Raw genomic sequence first — 8,799 nt, forward strand, 5'->3', positions numbered from 1 at the left:
AAGGGCTTTTAAAATCCTAAATCATTTGTGAAAATCACTGCTTACTTTAGAGAATGCTTTCTCATGTGGGAGTGATCTCTGAGCATGTTAACTTCATCATCGTTTTCTTTCCCATCAAAATTTGCAGGATGAGAAAGCCAAAAAAATAAAAAGAAAAAAATTCATAGATCTTTGTAAAAGCCTATTTGTTCAGTACTGGCTTTTGAAAACCATGTTTTGAATAAGGGGTTCAAAATTTAAATTTCTCTGTAAACATTGCTAGGGTTGGGCCTCTGACATCTCCGGAGAAAAGCTGGCCTAGGAACAGATAACTTTGTCTATGACTCTGAAATGCTCTTTACCTTCCAAGTGTTCTTGGCTTTGCAAGAAACATACAGTTCTTCTTCAAACTTGCTGCCGGGAAAGAATATGCTTCCTTTGGATGTTCCCTGTGAACGGTTATGACACCGTCAAATGGAACAAATGTTTTTGTAATTTTGAGGCAAATGAATGGTTTAGATGTCTCTAAACAGACCTTGAAAATGATCTATGCCACTGTTATTATTGAGTTATTAGAATGACCATGAGCAGGGGCCTTATTAGCCTCGAGTGTTCAGGGGTCTCCTTAGTCATGCATGATTAAGTAAGGAAGACACCAGAGACTGACAGATGATAGGTGTTAGTGCCAGAGGGCTGGCCTGCAAACTCCTTTGGAAACTTTACTCTGCTAAAGAAAAGATGAGCGGTGAAGGATGATTTTGTGTTCCTGCTGGCCAAGAACTTCTGTCCAGCTGTCTGTTCCAAATCTTATTCACACTGCCCTGACTTCTATTTCCTAATTTTTAGAACCACTTGCCAGAACTCAGGAAAAAACACCTTCCGGTTCTAGTCATAACTGGTGTTGCGGGTGAATGGGATCTTGAGATCTGGATTCTGGAGACTGTTTGCCAGCTGTGTATTTGTTTTTAAGCAAATTACCTGACCTCTCTAGGACTTGGGTTTCTCTTTAGTAAAAAAAAAAAAAAAAAAAAAAAAAGGGAAAGAGCCAGGTACCAGTGGCTCTTGCCTGTAATCCTAGCTATGGACGATGCTGAGATTTGAAGTTTGAAGCCATCAAGGGCAAGAAAGTTCATTGAGACTCTTATCTCCAGTTAACCAGCAAAAAGCTGGAAGTAGAGTTGTGGCTCAAGTGGAAATATGCTAGCAAAAGTTCAGAGAATCCAAACAGACCCTGAGTTCAAGCCTCAGGACTGGCATAAATAAAATAAAATAGGGAAAGAGTTGATTATACAAGTTACAAAAGTCCACACTTAAAAAAATCTGTGCTAGGATTATTTCCTAGTCATCATGGGAAGCAATGGGTGAATGTCTCTATTCCCAATCTTTTTATACTTGTAGATCTATATGCAAGTCGGATTTTACTGTATCTGAATATAAATGGGACGTAGAGTAAGAATATTTCAAAGATATTGCTGTGACTCTTGAAATCTACCACATTAGTAATCACTATCTGTGCATTCATTTCTCTTTATGATGTAAATATCACTGAGTTTAAGTGTTGTCATACTGTACCAACTACTGGATTATTTTCCATTAGTTTTCTGTCTAATGATCTTAGTGCCTATTGATGTACTTTAATTATTCCTATTTCTTTAGAATTTTCAAAGTAGTGATTTCATTCACTACTGATTATGATTTAATAAATAAATCTCTTTTTATGAATTGTTTAGCTCAGCAGTTTTATTTCATATTTTATTCCTATCATTAGTCCTAAGTCTGACAACTGTACCTTACCTTTGTTTTCTGAAACAATGTTTAGGCTAAGTTAGCAACAATAGATGCATTTGTTTATTTTAGGAAAAGAGGGTTCCTGAGATGTAGAGAATGATGAAATACTATAGTTGACATGGCCATTCTTTCAACAACTCATTAGCTATTCCAATGTCGAGAGATGGTTACCTTAATTCTCAAAGTAAATATTTAAGTTTTCTCTCTGTTTTGGACTGAATTGCTCATTTTTAAATTTGTACATTCAAGAATGTACCCTGAGAGTGCTCTCTCTCTCTCTCTCTCTCTCTCTCTCTCTCTCTCTCTCTCTCTCTCTCTCTCTCTCTCTCTCTTTCCTTTCTTTCTTTCTTCCTATTTGTTGGTCACGGGGCTTGAACTCTGGGCCCGGGCGCTGTCCCTGAGCTCCTCAGCTCAAGGCTACCACCCTACCCCTGGGCCTGGTTGTTGTCCCTGAGCTCTTCAGCTCAAGGCTACCGTCCTACTCCTTGAGTCACAACCCCACTTCCCCTTTTCTAGACATTAATTGGAGATAACAGTTTCCTGGTCTTTAGTGCTGGCTTTGAACCTCAGCCCTTAGATCTCAGCCTCCTGGTTAGCTAGGATTACAGGCGTGAGCCACTGCACCCGGCTCCTGAGAACTTTCTGTGCACAATGTGGTCTGCTGATCACCAGCTACACAAACACCCAAATAATGAATAGTTATTGCTCTCTTGGGACTCTTACTGCACTGAAAAAGAGAAAAAAAGTCATGACCTGTCACAAATTATTATTTGTGTCTCATTCATGTCACATGTATTACATTCATACACCATGCTAGGAATGTAATTATACATAAGTGCTGTAACTAATTATCAGAGAAATTTCAGAGGTTGTGGCAAATCAAGGAATCAGTCCCACATTTTGGCTTCTTTAAAAATCTTCCTTTCTAAATCCTTAGCTATTTAGGCAGCTAGCACTAAAGCCTTAGTTATTTATGAGCTTCACCAAATGACCAGTAGTTTCACTGAAATTTGCTGGAGAATACGGTTTCTACTTATCTTCGTGATTATTATAGCCTCCAGAGTGATTAGTGGTTAGCAAAATGTCACTTGCTCTTCACTTGTTGATTGAAGGAAGCAGTGACTGGTAGTGCCATCATAAATTACAGTGTTGACTCATGTCTTTCCAGTGTTCTTGAGAAACACAGTGTTCACCGGCTCTTTATTTTAAAGCTGACAATGTGACAATGTGGAGGTTTGAAATGAGAAATGGTGTTAACCTTTGCTAACTGGCACTGAATATCTACTTGGCTAATTATATAATTGCCAAAAACCTATTCAGTTGTTAGATTTTAGCGACACACTCACCATTTCTATAGATAGACACATTTAGGACCAAAGCAATGCCTTTTTTCTTACTATTCAGACAAGATACCAAGATTTCAAAAGGAAACCAAGCCGGTACCAGGGTTTACTGAGAGAAATCTTTTAGTCTTCCCTCATACTTACCAATTTCCTTCTTTCACTGGAGAAATAAACAGATAATGTGTTGTTAGGATGGCAAAGAGTGCAAAACAAATAATGGCAGGTGTAACATAGACCTGAGAGAAAGTGACCACAGACTTCATACATATGTAGATTTATATGTATATAATATACATATTAAACAAAGTGTGTGTTGGGACATCACTTTTCTCCATCTCTGAAGCTCAGGTTTTTTCCTTCCATACTCAGAGAGAGACAGACTACCCATCTCTGGGACAACTGACATAAGATTGAATTTTTCACTAAGAGTCTTCTCAGTATCTCAGATTAAGATTTACTATGGATTTCCAGAATGACCTAACAGAGCCAGCATAATTTTTATTCCCAACTACTTATAAAGGGAAATTGGATTTTTTAAAATAATCAGACAAAATAAGGAAGAAATGTTGCACATTGCTCCATGTTGGACAGAATAACTCTGGAATAATTTTTATCATTACTGAGCATTTTATTGCACTGTCAAGAATAAGCAGTTATTATTTTATTGACAGTAAAATTTGAAAAGCAAATAGGCAAATCACCATCAACATGGACACTACCAACAGAGGGTCTTTTCTCCAAGTTAACAGAGAAAGTTGTTTCTCTGACACATTCCTCTCTACCTGTGAAGTGAAACCTGAAGCTGGTCTTGTGATTTTTTTAAATCCCTCCTTAATGTTATTTTTAGTTGTTAAAGTTGTTTTAGTAATTATTTTATCTGATGACATGGAATGAGCAAAACTTCAGTCTTCACAACTGGAGAGCCCTTTCAGGTAAGACCAGTTTTTCCTCTACCTGGCCATAGCTTCCAGTTTTCATCCCCAGTCAGAGCATCCTTTAAACTAATTTAAGACCTGTCCTAAGGGGAAAATGTACAACAATGACTAGAGCTGGTATTTTATATTTAATCTGTAATTAAATAAAGGTGGTCAAAAATTTTAAGTAAATGAAGTTTGATATTATATCAGTTATTTATCATGCAAGTCATTTTTCCACTAAGGTTCAGAACATCTTCATCAGTCTATAGATGTCTCTCCTGTTTCTTCACAGTCTATCCCTGCCACAGCCTTATCAGCATATTGACAGAGTATGCTGTGTCAACATGAGACCTTGAGTTCAAGGCATAGTGCTGGCAATAAAGAAATGCGAATCTATTGTACGTAAAGCATTTCAAGATACAGAAATAAGCAATGGCTTTCTAAATGTAACTCCAGTAGCTCAGAATAATAAGAACTGACGAGTGTCAGATAAAAAACATGCTTATGTCCAGCAAAGGAAGTGAGTGCCAGATAAAACAGCCTATAGAATGGGAGGAAGGCTATTCATTTAACAAAGAGTTAATACCCAGAATATATAAAGCACGTAAATACTCAAACAATAAATAACCCACTCATTAGCTATACAATAGTTCTTAAAAAATAAAAATGGCTGATATATAGAAAAGTATTTAATATCTTTAGCCATAAAGGAAATATAAAATAAAACTACATTCAGATTCCATCTCAAACCAGTGAGAATAACTACCATCAAGAAAATAAACAACAAATACTGGTAAGTATGTCAGGAAGATGGGCCTTAATAAACTATTGGTAGGAATGTAAATTGATGCAGTCAGTTAGTATGGTGGTTACTCAAACAACTAAAAGTATAGGTACCAGATGATCTTGCTATACTATTCCTGGGATATAACCAAAGGAATCCAAGTCCATGTGCTATCAGCTGCAGGCTTGTGCTCATATAAGATAAGCTATGAAAACCACCTAGGGGCCCATCAGGGGTAAACAGATAAAGAAGATATGGCAAGTAGGATGAAAGCAGAAGGAGGACTATTGGAGGGAGGAGAGTCAGGGTTGGTAAGTTAGAGTGGGGGACAAAAGGGGATGATGAGGGTTGGATAAGATTGAGGTACTTTGTGTCTGTGTATGAAAATGTCATAGCAAAACCCTTTATATTTTTTGCAATTTCAAAAACCATGGACTATAGTAACAAAATTTTCCTGGAATGAAATATAAATTAAATTAACAGTGTTTGAGGGAATTCTGTATACTAGAAAACAATGGTTCAAAATTATTTTTAAGTTATAGTTAATTTGCCAATCTTAAAACATTTTTAAAGGATGTACTTCCCATATTTGGGAATGTGATTTGAATTACTAGGGAGGTAAAGAAGACAATGAAGCAATGACTACAATGTTCCTGGAACAATTTGTGAGACTTATTTAGCTCTGTCCAACTACTATGTAGAGAAACAGGAGAAATGTCAGATGTATCATATATGGAAAAAGCAAAGAACCATAGGATCCAATGAAGATTTGTTGGTTAAAACATTCACTAGTCTAAATCATTCAATCAAATGATTTAAAAAAATAGAAATGAATTTTGGTTTGGAAAACCAATGAAAGTAAATAAAACAAAACGTGGTGAGTTTCGAGTCAATAAAAAAAATAAAAGAAGTCTGGGAGTTTGGCCTAGTGGTAGAGTGCTTGCCTAGCACGCACAAAGGCCTGGATTTGATTCCTCAGTACCACATACATAGAAAAAAGCCAGAAGTGGTGCTGAGGCTCAAGTGGTAGAGCTCTATCCTTGAGAAAGTCCAAGGACAGCTGAGTTCAAGCCCAGGTCTAGCAAAAAATAAAAAAGAAAAACATAAAAGAAAATATAACAATTGGAGGAATTTTAGTTGCAAAACATAAGTACTTTCATCCTTAAATAAGTAAAAATTATGTAAGTAACAAAAATAGGAGGATTAAGGAGCTAGTAATACTGTTTTACTTTTGGTGATAGGGGGAATTTATATTAAATTGGAAATATAATTTGAAAAGAGGTGCTCAATTTAATTATCTTTATTTATTTATTTTATACTCTTAGGAATTTGAAAAAAATAGGTCAGCAATTGTTTTTTTCCTTTTTAACATATACTTAGGTATGATTTATCTTATAAAATTAATTCCATCTCTCTTTTCTGGCATTCTGTACCATTTTATAATTGAAATAGTAGTAATTCCTACTCTTTTTCCTGGGGTAAATTTTTCTTTTACTTGCTTTCACACAAGAGTCATAATACTACATCCTCTGAAATTATTAAATTTAATATTTCCATCATTATTTGTTATAAATATGGTTTATTAATAATCCTTATGATTTCTCTTTTTTGTCATGTGTTACTTAAAAGTATTTTAAAATCATATACACTTGTACCACCGAAGTTCTTGTTATTGACTCTTGTTTGCTTGAAAGCTATGTGCATGATTTTTATACTCTTGAAAATGAAAATGTGAACAACCTACATAAAGGTAGGAATATGAACATGAGACCAAGTTTGGGAATGTGTAGTTAAAATATTCTGACTCCTTCCTTATTATTGGTTCACTTTGATGGAAGACATGCCTTTGTGAGCTTCTCTCTGTATGTTGGGAATTATGTTATTGAGGAGGTATCTACATTGGTGGCTGATTTCTTCTTAAATGATTTCCCCTTATTGCATAATACTTTATTCACATTAACTATTTACTCTATCTATGTTTTCTGGTATTAGCTTTATAAAATAAGCCTGGGTTTTGTTAGACTTAATATGCCTCATCTTTCCTAACTTTTTTCAACTTTATCCCCCTTATAAGCAGCATGGAGATAGATTTTTATTCTTTATTTTATTCAATCTGTTCATCTATCTTTTGATAGGTAATTAATTTGCATTTAAATATTTACTTTAAAAGCCAAATAACCTGTGTGAAACTGGCTAAGACAAAATTCTTCCAAGGAATCCCTGAACATAGTTCTGTTGTTTATAAGCAACCTGCATAGATAAGCATTACTAAATAAACAGTATGTCTTTGTGACTAAAAAAAAATCACTTTAAGTATTAAGATGTAGATTTGTTCCTCTGATTTTATGTTTTTGTGCTTACCACTATTTCATTTTCCTTTCTTTGGTTTTCTGTTTGATTAATAGAACTTAATGTATTATACTTCTATTAGTTTAGAAACTAAGCACTTAGGGCCGGGAGTTTGGCCTAGTGGTTAAAGTGCTTGCCTAGCATGCATGAAGACCCGGGTTCGATTCCTAGGTACCACATACATAGAAAAAAGCCGGAAGTGGTGCTGAGGCCCAAGTGGTAGAGCTCTAGCCTTGAGAAAGTCCAAGGACAGTGCTCAGGCCCTGAGCTCAAGCCCAGGACTGGCCAAAAAAAAAAAAAAAAAAAAAAAAAGAAAGAAACTAAGCACTTATATGCCTTATATTTTTTCATCTGATTGTACATAATGGGGTCTAAAGTTTTAGTAAAACATTGGCATTATACTCCTGAATCACTATCATTTACTTGGAAACCCTCCTAATTTTCTATATGCTTTATCATTTTTAATGTGTAAAACCTAGTCTTTTGTTGTTGTTGTTGTTGCTATTGTTGTTGAGGTCCTGGGCCTGGAGCTCAGGGTCTGGACACTGTCCTTTAGTTTTTTCACTCAAGGCTGATCCTCTATACTTGAGCCACTTCTGGTTTGGGGGTGATTAATTGGAGATAAGAGTGTCATAGCTGACTTCAAATCACAACCCTTAGATCTCAGCCTCCTGAGTAGTTGGAATTACAGGCATGGGCCACCAGTCATTATTTTTATAAGTCACATTAAATAACAACAGCACAATTGATCCATTTTCCATTTTCTTGCTTTTTGTATTCCATCCCAGGCTTGCTCTAATAGTCACAGGGTGTACAGCTGAATATGAATGTAGACCTACTTACCACATGTCTATTCTAAATTTTTAAGTGCAACCTATAAGTTGTTACATAAATGTATCTTCTTTTTGGACTTATTGGATTTCCAAGCCAGAAACACCTGGTATGGGAAGAAGAGCCGCCCCAGCTTTTGTTCTGCAGCATACATCCATGCTCCTCTCATGGTGGCTCTATCTCGTGCAGCAAAGGGTCACCCACAGTAGTTGGTTTCCTCTCTCATTTACCCAATCTCCTTCTGTATCACCATAAACAACCTCTTGAGTCCAGAGGTGTGACTGCTGGGAGCACCTCAAACTCTTGGGTTAACAGACACGAGGAAGAGATCCCCACAGGATCTAGAAGTGAGCTTAAGGCTGTTTTGACAGGAAGTTCGAGTATATCACATATCTACTCTAGGGTCCAAGCGAGACAGGTTCCACTGAAGCTCAAGTATTCTGTGTTGAGAATTGCACAACAGAAACGGAGACAGGAGGAAAAGCTATAGAGAATGAGAGTCTGGAGATCTGATTGATCCCTGAAATAGTCATGTCATAAAGCATATCCCCCACTAGCTATTGTAATGAGAAATTGTGCATGGAATAAACTGCGTATAATTTCTTATTTGAAGAAGAGGTTAGCTGAATAAAAAAGTCCTGGGTTCAAAAATACCTTTTCTTTATCATTTTAAATATATTGCTCCATGGCCTTCTCTTGTTCCTGACCAAAGTTTTAATTTCAGTGTCACTTTTGGCAGGTAGCTGGCATTCCACTATGTGCTGCAGTTTGTGTGCTAGTCACTCTACGTTGGCGTTGGTTATTTCTG

Source organism: Megascapheus bottae, chromosome 10, assembly GCF_031878675.1.
Source record: "Megascapheus bottae isolate mThoBot1 chromosome 10, mThoBot2.hap1, whole genome shotgun sequence".
NCBI lineage: Eukaryota > Metazoa > Chordata > Mammalia > Rodentia > Geomyidae > Megascapheus > Megascapheus bottae.